Source organism: Thunnus albacares, chromosome 20 (assembly GCF_914725855.1).
Source record: "Thunnus albacares chromosome 20, fThuAlb1.1, whole genome shotgun sequence".
NCBI lineage: Eukaryota > Metazoa > Chordata > Actinopteri > Scombriformes > Scombridae > Thunnus > Thunnus albacares.
The window spans coordinates 6584888-6603715 of NC_058125.1; the positions used below are offsets into that span (position 1 = coordinate 6584888).

Sequence of the window (18828 nt, forward strand, 5' to 3'; positions counted from 1 at the left end):
GGACTGAAAAAATTGGTTTGCAGCCTACAAATGAAACACTTCGTGATTAAGTGTGCCATGGTGATTTTTTTTTTTTTAAATGAAATGAAACATTTAAAGATATTTTGTTGTAGCCGCTACTACCTGTAGTGAGCTAAGTGCATTCACAATGACTTAAGAGCCAGTGTGCTAATTTTTTTACTGCTTACACTAACCTTCAAAAGATGTTTTTTCTTGATGCTTTGATTAAAAATGTTCTATTATTTTTGAAACCTTGGCACAATTAGTTGCAGGTTTTTCAAAAGCTTTTCTCATAATGGCAGAAGAGTAGGTGACTCATCAATTCATTACTGTTAGTATCTTACTATTTGAAAATGTCAGAAACGATGTACCCCAACATTTCAAGAAATCTCAACAGTCATAGCTTTAACATTATCAAAGCCTTCTTTCTTTCTGCCACTGAAGTCTGTAATCATCTCCATCCATTCCTCACTTCAGCTTTTAGGGGGAAGTTAGTATTTAATAGTTTAATAGTTGGTGCATTCATGTCTTCATCATTTTAAGCATTGCTCTATTGTGTTAGCATTTATTAGAAACAGAAAGACAAAAGGGAGTGAAATGGGAAAAGATGCTTCCTGTCTGAGCCTAACTAGCTTAAGCGTGGACAGCCCTGAATCCATTCAGGGTTTACAAACTGGCCAACTGAGAGTCTATTCTAGTGGATGCAAATACAGACTGGCTGCCCAGTGGTCACTGAGTGAATGGCTAAGTCATAGGTGGATTAAGACTGTGTCTGAAAGTTCATTCTAGTGGTTGTTTTTGTCTGAACTTCAAGGGCCAAAAAAGGCCAAAACCCTCATAGCACTTGATTGCAATGTGTCTTCATGACTATTAGCTTAATGATGTTTATTTTCAGCATATTTTTGATGGACTTGCCCTTTTTCCAGATTTAGTTTTGTCTGAGTTGCTTTCCAAATATGATCTTAAAGTGCAACATTATAATTTACCCTGCTGCAAATTGTTGGAAAACGTCTCTAGACTACTTCCATTTATGCTCTTCAAGTGTATACCTTAAGTTCATTTTAGCAGCAAAACAAAATGTACAAAATAACAATATTTTAACCATGGACCCTAAGTAATCATATAATAAAGAATAATAAAGTAAATCAGAATTGCACTGGGCCATGTTGCATGATTTTTCTTGAAAAACTGGAGGTTATGTATATAGGCTAACTGGAGGAGGTCCAGATGAAAGTAAAGTTGGTTTGAAGTTTCCATGAAAAATGTGAAAACTCTTGACCCAAAAAATGTGACATAAAACAGGCCCTAATATATGTTTCGACACAACTTTTTTCTTTTCTTTTTGGAGATTGTGCATAAAACATGAGAAGGTCAAAATTAAAGTAAAGTTGGTTTGAAATGTGTCACTGCCAAAAGACCATAATAGATGAATCAGAATAATAATTTAATAATAATAATAATTTTTTATGGAGGTGCAAATGCAATATAAGGAGGTCTAAATTAAAATAAAGTTGGTTTGAAGTGGAAAAAAAGACAAAGGTACTGACAAATATCTGAGAAGTCCTCTTGGCCGTTTTCTTGCACTTTTGAGACAGTCCCTAACATCAGCTCATCAGTTTCCTGTCTTGTCAAGTCACGCAAGGTGCCAGGCTTCTGTGAGACCTGTAGTACATCAGTCAAGCTTCATCCTGCATGTTTCTAAAAAGATTTAGGGATGTTTATCCTCAATGGACATCGCATCGATTTTTGCTGTGAGGTTTGTGGCCAATTGTGTCCATTTGGTGACAGAAAAGGAAAAAAAAAGATATGTATAGTTACTTTTTACTAGTTATATTGAAAAAAACTGATCTGTTCAGAGGGCATTATCTGTCCATATCTAAATAATTCATTCTTCTTTGTATACTCCCTTTATTTCCAGTCAGGAGACAAAAAGTCAACAGTAAAAACATCAAGTACATAAAAGCTCTCCTGGCAGCAATGTATTGTTGGTTATTGTTTCCAATCCTTCATGTTGAACCATGGATATCCTACAGGGACTGACAGCAAAAGATCGTACCTAAGTGGTAACAGTTGCATTTCCCAAGATGCACTTCACACTCAGAAATAGAAACGATTCAACTCCTATCTGTTATATAACATAAAGGTGTCTGAACTGTCTGTCTATATGGTGAGCTTGTCTGTCAGCAGCATTACTGACTGAAAGAGTTGTTGATGGACTGACTAACAAACTTGCACTCTGAATTACTGTCTGACTGTGGGCTGAGGAAGTGCGTAGATGACTGTAAAACATAGCAAGAAAGGACAAAAATGTTGCCATGGAAACACCTTTTCTATGTCCAGGAGAGGAAACATATAAAAAGAGAAGGAAAATGAATAAAGGTGAGAAGAAACAAACTTGATGTGGTGAGAAAAGAAACAAACTTGGTGTTTAAATGGAGCTTTATTGACTGCAAGATTACACCTACTCAGACTGCATTCTTAGAGATGGGAAAGGGTGAACATGTATTTTCAAAGAATGTTCACAGCAAAATCTTTTATCATTAGGCAGTTCAGCTCCATGTTCAAATGTTGTCAGAGGTAGATGATGAGGATGAGGAGTGTGCCTTTCATTCAGTTTTCAGTCAGATTTCAATCAGGGACCTTTGACTAGAGAAATTTAAGACTGTGGCTGTTAAACTGTTTTTGATCATGTTTAAGATGATACTTTGGTTATTGCACTATGTGGTTTGTGGTATTTATTATGGACAAGGGCTGTACCTCCCTTTGGAGCTTTACAATAATTGACCAAATACCTATATCTTTGTTCTCCCTTTAGAAGATCCTTTGCACCCCTAGCGCTCTGTCTTCTCATACGAGCTGCCAGCAGCTTCTTCCTCAATGTCTCTCTCTCTCCTCCTACCTCTTATCTCTATGCAAAGAGAGGACAACTATTATTGTAATTAAAGCCCAGTTTAAGCTCTTCTGTGAGTCAGACTTATGGTTACATCGAAATGTTGATTGCAATATAGTTTGGTCTGTAGCACAGCGGTAGCACACACTGGGCCACAGCTAGCTGGAGAGAGACAGAATAACAATAATGGCAGGGATTAGTTTTGTGGTTAATGATGTGTGAATGCAGTGTTGATAAAAGGATACAATACATTTTAATGTGGGCAAGTAGCATTTTAAATGGGGGGCATAATATAATAGGACACATACCTCCTCTCTTGTATAGTCAAATAACCTGGTGTTTTTTCATTTTCCGACAAGTGTTTCCTGAAAGACATTTTTAGTTTCACACTGGGTTGTACACATGAAAAGTGCCCGAAATAGTAAACAGAGCTTGAGAGAGAAATTGAAACCTTGCTTACTTTCACACCTCCACATGCCTGGCCAATCACTTCTTGAAGTTGGTGTGTGTGGTGACTATTTGTTACCCTTAAACAGTCACTGAGGGGCTACTAATGTGAGGCGTGTAGGGCTGTGACGGTATGGAATATATCCCCACAGTTTGGCGAATTAATAAGATCCGCCTTTTTCTCTAATGAAATATGTAGGCTGGTAGTTAGCGGGCTAGGCGAAACAACAGCATCAGTTAGTTGACAGCTATCTGGTCACACTCAATAAATGTCTCTGATGAAGGCATGCTGCTAGTATGTTGGTGTGTAAGAAATTTAGTTTTTTCGCTTTAAATTGTTTTAAGCTTAAAATGTGTGCCTAAGTATGTATCTCTTTCAGGCACTACTCCAAGTAGTTAATTGAGTAGAAACTCAAATCATTTCAGCTTTTTTCCCACCATTGTAGATTTTTGCAAAGTTGATGGAAAATCCAATCCAGGGAAAAGATGTGGCAGCGATGAAATACAAGAATTGAGTAATGTCAAACAAGAGAAAGGATACATCATGTAACTTTTTAAGTACCCTCAACAAAACTGCTGCTCCAACTAAAAACTCTGTGAAAAGATATACTGTGTGCTCACCACTCATTTAGGGGAGGGAGAGGAAACTGCTTGAAATATAAAATGTATTAGGCCAAGAGAGATATTGTGACCGATGAAGATGGCACTGTCCTTGGTTTAAATCAAAGAGTTGGCTCAGGTGTGGATCCATGTCAAGGTGAACTCTGAAACGGAGTATTGTGTAATTGGATTTGTGTTTTCCCCAAGATCCATGTGAGCAGCATTAAAGTAAATCTTAATGAGGATGACATGAGACCTGGAGGACTGATTATAGCATAACCAACCAATCAAAATACTGATGATTCAAAGTGCAACATATTGATAGTTTTTCACTGAATGGGTAATCAGAAAGGTGAATGTGATGAATTTGCTGCTTGAATACACTGTAGAGCAGAGACGAAATGGCAAAGGGTGGCATACAAAAGCACAGACTCACATATGAATACACACTCACTAAACAGATGTGGGAACATTTGATTAATTCTGTGCATGCAGCTGTACCTAATTGAAGAAGCAACTAACCCAAAATCTTTGACACTGCACACCTACAAGAGGTTTATTATGAGAAAAACATATGATAATCCAAAACCCATGAACGCAGCTTATTACCCTTTGGGAAACATGCCAAGCACCCACCATCATCCACATTAGCAGGCCATTTATGCCAGTACGCTCTATTCTGAAGCAGCGATGGGACTGCAAGCTCCCCCACAATCATTTACAACCTTCCACTGGGTGATGGAGTACACTAAAAATACTCAGGTGTTCTGCAGACAGACTACTGATGCCGTTATCAAATCATCAATCAAGCCATGGTAATAACAGAAGGCAGAGAAGAGTACAGAGAGTGGCGCCAGCTTGGCAGAACTAGCAGCTCTCCAAGACAAATTCAATCAAGGCTTAGGTAACAGGCTCCTCCTGCGTCCCCATCAGCCCACTTAAATCTGATATACAGGCACTTGAATGGGTTTGAAGTCAGGACATTAGGAAGACATCTGAGAGGGAGGGACTTCTGACGTCTGATGTTCCTTAATGGAAGAACATCTAAGCAGCAAACATGAAAATATAGCTAAAAGTACCCTCCAACTCATTCCCGCCTCATCACACGATAAGAATACACAGACAACAGAACCTAAAGTACAACCTACAGTACGTAATACTATAGTGTGAAGAGGGTACTTTGGAGTACCTTGAAGTTGAGGTAAGTTCAAAGCCTCCAGGGAGAGAGTCTCCAGCTAGTGCTGTGTTTCTATCGCCTGAACAACAGCTGGTGGCTGTTCCGTTGTATTAATGTACAGCTGTGTTTAATAGAGGACAACCTGCACAGAGGCACAAATGCACACACATGCACAGGCAAATATTCATGCATTAATGCGTGGATGTGTGCTGTCCCAGAGTAACGAGGAGAAACAGAACAAGAACATAGACGGATCACATGCACACTCAAGACACCCTGATTAAATCCTTCTCAATTCAGACAACACTGATTGAATATTTAGACATCTGGGGATTTTTATGGACATTTTGTCACCTGCAGCTGTACTGGGAGCACATGCTCTTTCAACGAAACAGGCTTAATTTAGACAAATGATTTAAAATCTGGGGACAGGTAAGAGTGTGATTTTTAGCCCTGCCATCAGTGTGGCTCAAGGGAAGGCAATGTCAGTCTGTCAGTTGGTCCGCCAGTCCACCACTGTGGTACATTATGAAATATTTAAACCGCTGTTGGATAAATTGCCATGAAATTTTGTTCAAATATGTATAGTCCCAAGAGGATGACCCTATTAATTTTGGTGATCCCCTGACTTTTTCCTCTTGCACCATCATGAGGTTCACATTTGTGTCTCAGCAACTTTTGTATGGATTGATTTTAAGTTTGATACAGATATTCATGGTCCCCAGAGGATGAATCCTTTGGTGACTGACTTTTCATCTAGCACCACCAGGAGGTCAAAGTTTTCACATTTTGAGCTAAAATTCTCAACATATACTTTGGAACAATATTTGGTAAAGACATTGATGGTTGCAAGACAAAATATCCTAGAGACTTTGGTGATCCCCGGACTTTTTCTCTAGCGCCACCATAAGGTTCCCATTTGTGGTTTTGAGTGAAGTGTCCTGACCAATAATGGATTTCTATGAAATTTGATATAGATAATGCATGTTTCCCTCAGGATGAAGTGTGATCATTTTGGTGAAGCTTTCACTTTTCATCTACTGGCATAATCAGGTCAACTTTTTAAGTTCCTTGACATTATGTGTTTAGTGCTTATTAGCAAATGTTTGCTCTCTAACATGCTAAACTACTACGGTGATCATGGTAAAATTACCTGCTAAACATCAGCATGTTACTGTGAGCATATTGCCATGCTGACATTCATGTTTAGCTTAAAGCACCCCTGTACTAAAGTAGCTGCGGAGCCACTAGTATGGCTGTGGACTCTTGTTGCTTTAAGGAAGGCAATGTTAGCTTGTCCAATTGTCCACCCACCACCTTGAGCAAAATGTCTTGACAACCACTGGTTCAATAGCCATGAACTTTGGTATGGAAATTAGTTGTTCCCAGACGATGATTTCTTCTTGAGTTTATGAACCCCTGACCTTTTGTCTAGTGTCTTTCAATAAAACATTGGTCCACAAAGAGGTATTTGAAAAATTAATGGGCTAATTTACATGTAATTTGCAGTGGATATTTTGTGATGTCTTGACCGTTCTTCTAACGCCAAAATCTTCATTTATACACAAGAGATAAAATCATTTAATTGGCACACTGATAACAAATCATTGTTGATGAACCATTTCCATTTTGGACACTTAATGAGCTTTCTATAACCACCATTCTCATAAAATATTCAACTTAGATGATTTCTCATCATCTAACAGTATTTGCCACTCTCAGGTCAACTTTTCAGCCACAGTAATGAACCCTTTGCCTTGCCCAATGGCACATTAACAAGAGCAAACTCTGTGTGTCTTCATTATCTTTGAGTGAACAGAAGAGAAAATGAATCTGAAGGTTGATTTCATCTTACCGTGCTGGGAAAACACACTAAGTATGTCATTATGGTCTCCAATAACCACTATTTAATTTCTGCCCTTAAAACATCCCTTTCATGTTGTTTTAAAGCCCAATGACAATATGACTTCTGTTATGGCTGCACCCATTCCACCTCCAGGCATAGGCAAGACGTCAAACCTATTATATCACCCTGATTATGTCACCCGAATGACTGAGCTGAAAGTCTTAAAAGCTGCAAAATCACAAAATTGATACTTGCAGACGCCAAGATAATGGACCCAAATGCTCTCTCTGTATCACTTTTACTGGGGACATTAAAATGAACCAGACAGGACAGAAATATATAAAAGGAAATCAGTGCTGGCTATTCCAAAGCTGCTAATGTACTGTATATCAACCATAGAGATTAACCATTTCAAACTGTGGATTGTTTGTCATGGACACAGTTATGTGACTATAATCATTGCCCTCCAGGTGCAGCAAGATCCCAGTCACACTGTGACCTTGGCTTCTTGACACCGATCATCTGCCTTTATGAAAAGTTCAGTACATACAAACTATTAGCCAATCCATGGCGCAATCATAGACTGTAAAAAATATGGACATGTTCACTGTGACATCACCCACTGGTTTGTGGATTGCCATTTTGAAGCCTCAAGGTTAGCGATTTGTCGCCATCTTGGATTTGAACGTCGCCATCTTTGATTTTTGGAACCAGAAGTGGCCATATTTGGACGAGAGGGTGGAGCTGACTCTTGCACTAGCTGCTAGCTTGATTAGCACAGTGCATTTGCAGTCTGTGGTTAACTGTGATAATGCTAATGCTAATTTTCACTAGCGAAAAACAGGCCTAAAACCATTAAAACTAAATGTACTTACCAGAAAAACCTAACAGCCAACTCCTTAGAGGGTCTTTTATGACAACCAAATGCTGAGCAAGACTTTTATAGGTGACCAAAATGTTACAATTAACTTTCATGAACTAAAAACACACTGTGAAATAGCAACAGCTATGCCAATACTCTGAATCTGGGCTTACTCCATAGTCACATTGCATTATCAACGTTGTCGCCATGGTAGTGTGACTTGTCAATCACCACGTAGCCACGCCCTAAAGCATACCTTGCTTTATCATCTATTTTACTTTAAATGGAACTATAATTTACAAAATGAACATCATGCTGTATTGAAGAAGACTTGAAACTAGCGATTGAGACCATAAACTCATTAGGAAACTGTCTATTCAGGCAATAAATCAAGTGAGAAGTAGGGTCATTTTCTTATAGACTTCCATACAATCTGACTTATTTTTGTAACTAGTGGAGTCGTCCCTGCTGGCCATTAGAAAAAAAATGCAGCTTTAAGGCACTTCTGCATTAGCTTCACTTTTCAGACCAAGAGCTACCTGCTTGGGCACAATGGATGGAAAGAAAGGCATGAAGGACAATCTTCTTAACATTTTGTAAAACATGAAACTCTTCAACCTGAAGGGACAGAGACTTACCTGACGTCAAAAAATCATCACAATTTGTCCAGTGCTCCCTGCTTAACTAACACTATATCAAGTGATAGGATGCACAGCTTGGTCAGCCAAATAGTTGTGACTGTGAAGATTGCCAGGTCTGCTTAACAGTCCCGTTGAAAGCCACTGTGGCAAGGTCATTAGCCACATTATGGTACAGTAAAAAAAAAACACTTACCACAGGAAGTGAGATGATGACTGGTGATGGAAGGTTCCACTAAAAATGACTATACAGACTAAAATATTATAGAGAAAAATAGTTCCACAAATAACTTCAGATAACTGGCTGTCAATTCTCCTTTCAAATTAAAATCCTAACAGGACAAGGAGGGATTATGAGCTTTTGGCTGCTGCGAGGCTTTTAATTTGAAACATCTGATGATATTACATTTTTATCAAGAAAACAGAGGAAGTGTTGAGTTTGGGTAGGAAACAACATCATCAGCAAATGAAAAGTATTAACTATTGTAAAACTGGAATTTTGTTGCTACAAAATTATTATGTAAAATCTAGAATATATATAAAACATGATATAATAAGAAAGACAAAAATATAATCATAAACCAGAGACATAAAGGTGTGTCTCTAAGAGAAGCCTCTTCAAATGAAGGCCTGTTTCTTTCTGAGGCTGACATAAGTAATTGAGGCCATTTTAGGTTATTTGAGATTTTATTTACGGTAAATTAATGTATTTTTTCATGTATTCATTTACAGACAGGAGGCAAATAATCAACCAGGGACAAGTTTTATTTTTCTGTCTCCTTTGTTTGTGCCCTTGTTACTTAACAGTATGTTGAACAATGACGCAATTACACAAAACATGTTCTTTCAGTACATGTTCTTTCAGTTTTCTTTTAAAAACTGTTGAAAGCTTGATGCATGGGAAATATGAAGCAAAGGGTGACACCGTAAGTGTCCTTTGACCTGAATTCCCAGCAAATCAACCAGCACAGCAAGGTTCTGAAATGGCGATGATTTTTTTTTGTTGTTTACAAGAAATAGATTTCTAAGTGATACCTAATCTGAGGAAAACAGCAGCAGTCTCCACATGGTTTCCAAAGCAGCCCACCGGTGTGACTCACACACACACAAACTTTAGCCTACACCGTGTGGGTACGTCTGAGGTCAGATCACCCTTGCAATCAGTGTAATTGAGTCTATTGAATAAAAACATTAAAACAATGAGCTGAATCTTTAGGTCTTCATTGAAGTCATTAATATCTATCTGAATGTCTCTTACCTTACTGAACCAAATACATATGTACAATGAAGAATTTGATTAATGACTAAGATAAACAGATTTAGTTATCTTTAGTGTCACAGTCATCTGAGGTTAAGCTGCATCAACTGATTTTTCACCACTAAACAGAAAGACTCCAAAACAAACACAGCAATAAGTATTGACATATTTATAGATATAAACAGTTCATTGTCTCCATGCACATCCAGAAGACACAGAAACATTTGAGTCTTCTTTCTTACCGACAGTTTTAAATCTTGGTTTTCCATCCCTTCTTTCATCCTTTGTCTTCTGAGAAAAAATGTTGATTCTCAGTAGGATCAGAAGTGCTAGCAACGCCCTTACCTTACAAACTATTTTGGAAAGACACAAAGAATAATGGAGACCATCAGAGGCCACAAATGATTTGTTCATTTAAAGCAAAATTCATGTCTATTACAACTTGGGTTTTATTTTCATATTTCTGGCTTTTCATTTCTATGGTCTTGACACTGAGAGCATGCTGAGCGAAAGAAAGCAAGAGATTGTCTGTTTTTAAAGATTCCAAAAAATGCTTAGAACAGCTCTCAGTTTGTTTTTCTGTTCAGCTTGAAGAGGTTTACACTAGCTGCTCTGGCAAATAAACTGGAAGGCTGACAGTGCTTGAACCACAGTTTTCACCATTACGTAAAACTATGGTTTATTACAACTTGTACTGTAAGTCATTGCTAAGATCTTGAAATGCAGCAACTTACATATATATATATATGTATATATATATATATATATATATATATATATATATATATATATATATATATATATATATATATATATATATATATATATATATATATATATATATATATATATATATATATATATATTGTTGTGTTGCACTGAGAATCTGGGAAACAGAATTCCATATCAATTAAGATTTTTGCAGGCATTTAAATATGTGTACCAAAAAAGTTTTTACACAGGAACACTCCAGTTTATTTGGAAAAGCAGCTCATCCAGAACAAAAAGCAAACCAAAAAGAATCTTTAAAACTAACAGCCCATCTCCTCCTTTCCCAGCAAGTTCTCATTATCATGATTTCTGCTGTCTCCTGACCTCTGCTGTCTAATAGACAGCTTCAGCTGCATGAGACGACCAGCTGGTTTGGCCTTAGATGTGGACAGCATGAGCTGATGAGTACTTTGTTCCCATAGATGTAGGTCACTGGGCAGCGCAGACCTGATGACTGAGAAACTGCATATGCAGGGAGAAGATCGGATGATGTTTAATATGCTGTGCTCTATCGTATTCATCACCACATACGGGCAGACTGATAATGCATGCACCGGGTGGCATCTATTTGTTCAACTGAGGCTGACCTCGGCTTCTGAGGGTTGGAGGAGAGATTTTGTTTGTGCAGTAACAGATGAAAAAGTAAGGAAAAAAAGGAAACAGGATCATATGATTGCAAATGCTCTTGGGGGAAAAGCAAGCAATTACAAGCCAAATTAGTTGAAACCAAGCCGAAAGGAAAAAACATACACACTATTTAAAAATTATATTAGTTGGACAAGATTGGGGTGGTGATAGTGCTGCAAATTGAAATATATCCTAATAAACACAAATTTGTCTTACTTTACATCTGAGAAATGTATATAATTATAGTCAGTTCTGAACAGACCTGTCAACTAGAGGAAACGAATTGGATGTGCATTTTTCTTTTTTTAAGGCTTAAAAGCTGCCATTCATTCAAATTGATATTTACATTTAGGACATAATATACACATTTCCAGGTCTATATTTATATTCTGGGGCTCTACTGGAATATCTTGGCATGATTTACAGTTAACAGAAACTCCTCATTTATCTTATACTGGCCCCTCAGTTCAACCTCTGTCTGAAACAGGCTGTTTTAGCTCCTGTCTCTTTAAAGTCCCCCTTCCGATGAGCCCACTCTGTCCTGATTGGTTAGCTTCTTCCTGCAGGTGATGCAATTAATTGAGGCTATTTGAGAAATTATAGTAAATTAATGTATCTTTTCATGTATTCATTTACAGTCGAGAGGCGAATAATCAACCGGGGACACGTTTTATTTTTCTGTCTCCTTTGTTCATGCCTTTGTTACTTAACGGTATGTTGAACAGTGATGCAATAACATAAAGCATGTTCTTTCAGTATGAACTTTTCTTTTAAAAACTGTTGAAAGCTTGATGCATGGGGAATTTGAAGCAAGGGTGACACCATAAGTGGCCTTAACTTGAATTTCCTGCAAATCAACCAGCACAGCAAGGTGCTGAAATGACAATGATCATTTACAAGAAATGGATTTCTAAGTGATACCCAGTCTGAAGAAAACAACAGCAGTCTCCACATGGTTTCCAAAGCAGCCCACTGCTGTGACTCACACGCGCACACACACACACACACACACACTCTCAAACTTTAGCCTACACCGTGTGGGTACGTCTGAGGTGAGATCACCCTTGCAATCAGTGTAATTGAGTCCATTATTGGCTCTTTATGCAGCCCCTCCGTCCAGCCTCTGTCTGAAACAGGCTGTTTTAGCTCCTGTCTCTTCAAGGTCTTCCTCCCAATGAGCCCACTCTGTTCTGATTGGTTAGCTTCAGGAAGCTGCGTCACACTGACTTTCTGCCACTTGAGAGGCTACATCAACAAACCATGAAACAAACTATAGCAGTAGGATTTCACTTTTTTTTCTCATTCTTTACTCGAAATGGAAACTTCTCAAATACATCCGTACATGTTTGAGCCTAAATCTGATCGGAAATACGAGTGTGGATCTGGGCTTTTGACTTGTAGGGAGCGTTTCTACGTGTATGTTAACCTCAAGTTTTGGAACCATGTTTGGCATAGATATCCAATATCATAACAGTATGTAAATAACAGAAAATCACAAAAAGCACAATATGACCCCTTTAACGACATTGTGTGACACGATTCATAAATTCACAAATTGATGACTTTATCATTAAAGTTTTGTGAGGGGCTGCTGAGGTTGCTCTGCTAATTTCCACTGACCCAACCATTGTTGATAAAACTACTGGCTAATATTTCATACCATGAAGCAAAGAAGCACAGTGCATTAAAACACAATAAGCCAACAGCCCCAAAATACCTGCAGCTTAATGAAATTCCTGCCATTTTGCAGCAATGAATATACTTGCAGATGTGACTGCAATGTATACTGCTGAGTTTTACTTATAAGTACCTGTACTATATGTGTCAATGCAGGACTGAGACTGAGACTTAATCAATATAGGAAGATGACATTGATAAAAGTTTATTGCCTATAATAAGTCTTGTTATACAAAGAGTGCAAACCCCAAACAAAAAGCCTTGAAGAGTTCACGAAATGCCAAAAGCCTGACAGGCTCCAAAAAAGGATGTCACATCAAAGGTCTAAAATTATGGCTGGTTCTTGAGAAGGACAGAAAAACATGCCCGCAAATACACACACACACACACACACACACTCACACACACCCACACACAGCAGCAGCAGCGTACAAATTCCCAACAGTTAAATGCACAGTCCTCCACTGACGTAGTCTTGCTAATAATCATCCTAAATATAACTGCCATTAAGTTTGTGTTCTAAGACAAAGACTTTATGCTCCCATGCACACAACACTTGTGCGTCAATCCATTAAAATAATCTGAATGAATGTTGATTGTTGAATCTCATTCTGCCAGAAGTTGTCATGACAGCATGTTAACTGGGGAGTTTCATTACCAATTAAAGCAGCAAGCAGTGTTGAACGGGCCCTCGCGCCTCTGCGCATGTCGGGCCGCGGCGCAATCGAAGGGCCTCTGTCACAGGCATGTAGATGTCTTCAGACTCGAGTTGTTTTCAGACAGTGCAAGAAGGAGATAAACATCACTTCCTTTGTCCACTATTTTGCCTGCTGCTGGGACTGCTTCACTGAAATTTCGTAGGGTTTCGCTATTCATTCATTCATCAAGTTTGCATCACTGATGGAATATTGTCATGTGGACATGTTCAGGCCGGGACTCTTATCAAACATGTAAAGTTTGGTGCAGACTGGAGCATGTTAAGTTATAACAACGTCCTCTGTCATGGCAAAGCATCAAATCTCAACGGTGTGAGAATTTTCTGCAGGGTGAGACATGTCTGTCTTGCTCAAACCTGTGGCATTAAAATTATGCAAGTTTTGGACCCATTCACTTGAATTTCAATTAGTAAATTGAAAACTCTTGATGAGTTTATGTGTAAAACAAATTCATTTCCTAATTTTCAACAAGTCTATTTTTACAAAAGGAAAGACTTTTAACCCACATGACCTGGTGAAAGTTTGACTGACATGTGCACTGTCAAAGTTTGTATATAATGCACTGTATGTATACAGACCTTTCTGCTGTATCCTACAAAATGAGCTGCATTCAACCCCCCCCCCCCCCCCATTCTCTCTTTCTCTCTCTTTCTATTTTTCTTTCCCTCTCCAACTGAGAGGGAGAGAAAAATCCAAACCGTTCGAGTTATTACAAAGTTTTTAAGTCATCTATTAAAGTTTGAAGCCAATAACATTAACACCCTCGGAGGAGATAGCGTTTGTTCGGAGGTCAAAATTGAGGCAAAGTCTTATATTGACAGGCTAATTGCGGACTTCCTGTTGGATTTAGGTCAGGGGTGTCAGCGTATGTTTTGTAGGTCTTGATGGGACAAATAATTGAGTTTTGGTTTGATCTCTCTACGACATTCCTACGGGCCATGGTGGCCATTTTAGTTACATAGGTGGCGCTAGAGAGCACATTTTGGCACTTTGGGTGTTAATTTTTACATTTTATCTTTTTTTATCTAACTTTTGACCACACCTGATGTGCGTGTGTGAGTTTTTGAGCATGTTTAAGGGGTCAAATTTAGGGTTTACGTGATGTGATAATAAAGAAAGAAAGAAAGAAACAAACAAACAAACAAACACACGAAATACAAGAGGGCCTTTGCCCTTTGGGCTCGGGCCCTAAAAACCAGCTTGTATATATGTATCTTCATTCTGTAAATTTGGTTAGAATACTGAGTCCACCCTCAAGAATTTAAGTCTCAAGATGATGCACACCCTTAACAGTAAATGATTCTATGATTTTCTGCACTTTTACACCAGAATTCTAAGAGTTGGTGCCAGTTTTTTTCTGTTTTGGGATAAAGTGTTTCAATTCTAGGCAAAGAAAAAGATGTGTGGCATTGGCATCAGCATCACTTGCCAGCAAATAACAGCTTCCCCAACAAGCGTTCGGCTATATTTCAAGTATTTCTGTAAATGTTGTGGAGAGATAACAGAAAAATGCTTTACACTTTTATAACTACTTTCATGTATTCAACTATTCATGGAGTTTTTCCCATCCTCCTCTTTGTTGACTCTTGATGTCTTATATTTCTGCTGCTTTGCCTCAGTATCTCTGTTTGTCTTCCTTTTACTTTAATAAGCTGCATGAGGTTCCTCTGCATCATCTACGCAGTTTGCTTGTATTCCTCCTCCTTTTCCCAGCATTTACACTTTGTAAATAACCTGTGATACACTGGAGGTCACAGTGACATCATGTTACACTTTCCCTTTTGTTCACTTTTTATATTCTCGTTGGCTTAGGAGGGTTTTTTTTATTTCACTTTCCCTTTTCTTTCTAATTTCTCCACCCACTCCTGATGAAATGAAACACCTATCCTGTTCCAGTCCACCAAGTCCCTCCTTCTGGCCATCTAAAAGCTGATGACTCATCTAGACATTATTCATTTTTGTCCTGCCCAAGGCCAAATCAGGACCTCTCAGGCACCAGATAAAACCCCTAAGAGAGGGAGTGCAAAATGGGAGCCTTACATCATGGAGGCTATGTATGCACACTTTTTTGGGAGTGAAAGCCAGCGTCTAATCTGCTGACTCATCACATAGAATTTCATGGGTTGAATTGATTCCTGTAATTTGCAAACTTCTGGCTTTAGTCTCAGCTGTGATTAGGACTTGGAAGCAGAGTGATCAATTTAAGATTAAACAGACGTCCAAGATCTTTGGATGTGCAGTCTTCGTAATATAAAGACACTCTTGATGCACTCTAAAACAAGTTGGTTTCAAACTACACTTTTCAACCCACAACAGTCTATTCAGACCGGAGAATTATTTTGAATGTCAACAGAATATACCTTGAATATACATTGTTCCTGCTTTCATGACACAGTGAGTTTCCACATCCTGTTATCTAAAGCCCGATGTCATGTCCACGTGATTCCAGCTAAGATGTCAGCCTAAGGCAGAGAGATAAAACAAAAAAGAACACGCTGACCACTTTCCTCCCAACTCGTCAGTGTCAGCGTGACATCTATCTAAAGCAGCCTCAGTCCTAATCTCATCTCCGTGGGACTAGATTTGACTTTGAATTAGTATAAGATATCTGCTGAGGCGGGGACTGGGGCAACCTGCTACTGTCCTGTGAAAGGAGAAAATGAAATGAACACCTGAATGAAGCATCATCCTCACGTCCTAAACAACAGTGGAAACGTCATCTTTGCAAAGATGTGCAAAACTCCAAACCTCACCTGTTACTGTAACCTCTCCAGCTGAACACAGGAATACATGCCTGTTGCCCAGGCAACTATTCACAAGGGTCTAAATGATGAAAGACGCATTGAAATGGACTTTCTTTTTTTAAATGTAAAAATATCTGTGGCACTAACCTTTCTGTTCCATCTGAGTGCTTTTAGTTTACTCCCAATCAGAAAGAAAGGATGCAATCAGAGTGCAGTTAGTATACAAAAGCAAAATTAATTTTGTTTTAGTGACTAATTCTGTCTCTTTTCCATGACTGAATAATTATGACTTAAAAATGTTACATCTCAGCCTTGTTAATGATGTTTTGGGTTTTTTTTTAGAAAAGAAACATTTACATATACAAGGCTTCCAGCTGAAAACAAAGGCTGCAATATAGACTAATTGACTGACAAAGGTTGAAGGTAATATTCACTGTTGCTCACCAAAACACAATGTCTATATGCTTGAGTCCAAAATATATGTTGAGTGAATTTTCTTCTTCATATACATTTGCAAAACCAATTTTTTTTTTGGCAAATGTGAAACCTGCATTGTTTACATTGTTACTCCATGTGTGTTCTCATACGCGTGCACATGCAAAAGTTATTATAAAATGCGGGCCCAGTCTTAAAAAAAAATGCTCCATAGCACTACTAGTGGTCAAAAACTCCAGAGGGTGCCTTTAAAGTGCAGTAGCAGAAAACTGGCTGATAAAATGGTTTACTGTCTCTAATATGGAACAGTTTATGAGATAAAAGTTTGCTTGTAGCTCGCACTCATAAAATAGTCAAGTTGGAATTATTTATACACTTATGATATTTTGAACTTTTAATTAAAGTCAGAGTGAGAATAAGCATGTTAATGAAAACTTTATAGCTTGTACAAAGCAGTCATTCATTGTGTTTCGCTGTTTTAAATCATTAAATCTGTTATTAGCATCATATCAGAGCATGTATTTTGAATGTATCTTCAAACAAAAAAATATGTTTACATTCTTTTTTTCAGTTTGCATTAGATAAAGATAATTAAAAAAAACACAATAAAACCACAATATTTGCATAATACCTTTACGTCTAATGTTTATGGTAGTTATTTCTGCTCGCTTTTCCTCAAAGTCTTGCATTACATTTTTTTTTTTTTTTACTTTAAGGTTTATGTTATGATAACCTTGGATAGAACAAAATTAGTCTACTTTAGAACAATGTCCAATCAGCTGTCTTACTTAACCTACAAGCCCACTCTTTCTCTGAACTGAAAATGCAGTAAGGGTGTAATTTTCCAAAACATTCTACGACTGCAACTGAAGTGGAGCTTCTCAGTGCAGGCTTATGTAACCAGCTGATAGCCCATGTTGATAGTGACAAGCAATCATTGAGGGAGTGAAAACACATCTATTACAAAAGCAAAATGAAAATGTGGTCTTTGATAAATGTATCACACGGCCGTCATGCAGAACAGACTCAGAACTGACTGTAACTCTTTGACTTACAAATGGAAGCTAAACATTTTTTTCATGAGTTGCCTCCCCACCAAGAAAACCAGAAACAGCAGATTGTCATCAATTGTCAACCAATGTCATCATTTGTGTTTTTTTTTATATACTGACGCCAATACAATACCTTTTTTGACATCTCACTTTGAGGAATACAAAACTTGTTTTTCTGTCTCACAAACTAAGCCAAGAAACCTCTGAGATGCATAGGTGTTTAATATTGTCTCAACACATGCAGTAGTACAAGAACTTAAATAGACAGTTAATTAAAATTATGATCAAAGTTGAGTTAACAACACTGGAGTTCTTGGTAAGTTCTGAGTCAGAGGCTAAGCTCTCACAGAAACAAACAGAGCACACAGAGTTGGGGCAAACATGACCAGATAGCCAAAGCTGCTATCTTTACTGCTTCCAAATAATTACAGAGAAACACTTGAGCTGTCAAACTCAAACTCAAACATAAGGGAGAAGAATAGCTTTCCAGTGCAGCTAAGATAGAAGTCTAGCCTTACATGGTAAATGGAGAAATTTTGACAAATTTGGTTTTGATTTCATCTAAGACAGCAGCAATAAAGACTAACAAAATAGTCGTTTTTACTATGACTTACAGATTAAGACTTTAAGAGGCAAAAGCAGAGTAACAGGCCAATCACAACTGAGAGCGTGGGAGAGAGAGAGGCAAAGTATGACGAACACGTAGTAAAGAAAAGACCTGTGGGATCATTGGGGAGTGGTAAGAAGATGATGGTGAGAGTATCAAGATAGACTGAAAGAAGAAAACAGCAGGGGTCAGGAGAGAAAAATGGTGCAGGAGTGAAGTGAGACAAACAAAGAAAACGAAGAGCCGGAAAAGAGGAGGTGCACAGAGATGATGACTAAAGACAACTGAATTCACTATGAAACATTTGTATGAGCACGTATTATCTTATTTTTCAAGCAGGGTAATGTGTACGGGCTGAAGGAGAACAGGTGCTGCACGTGAATGCCAGTTCTGTCTCACCCCAACCCAAGTGGCTGGGTATGACCAGTAATGGAAAATCTTTTTGGCACACAGGAAGTGAAGCGTATTACGAATTAGGCTA

General features: G+C 38.2%; 1 protein-coding gene across 1 annotated transcript in view; it reads right to left on the reverse strand.

The window, feature by feature from the left end:
* pemt (phosphatidylethanolamine N-methyltransferase) overlaps positions 1–18828 on the reverse strand; it is a 75693-nt gene that overhangs the window by 44252 nt on the left and 12613 nt on the right. The gene's annotated exons all lie outside the window — the stretch shown is intronic.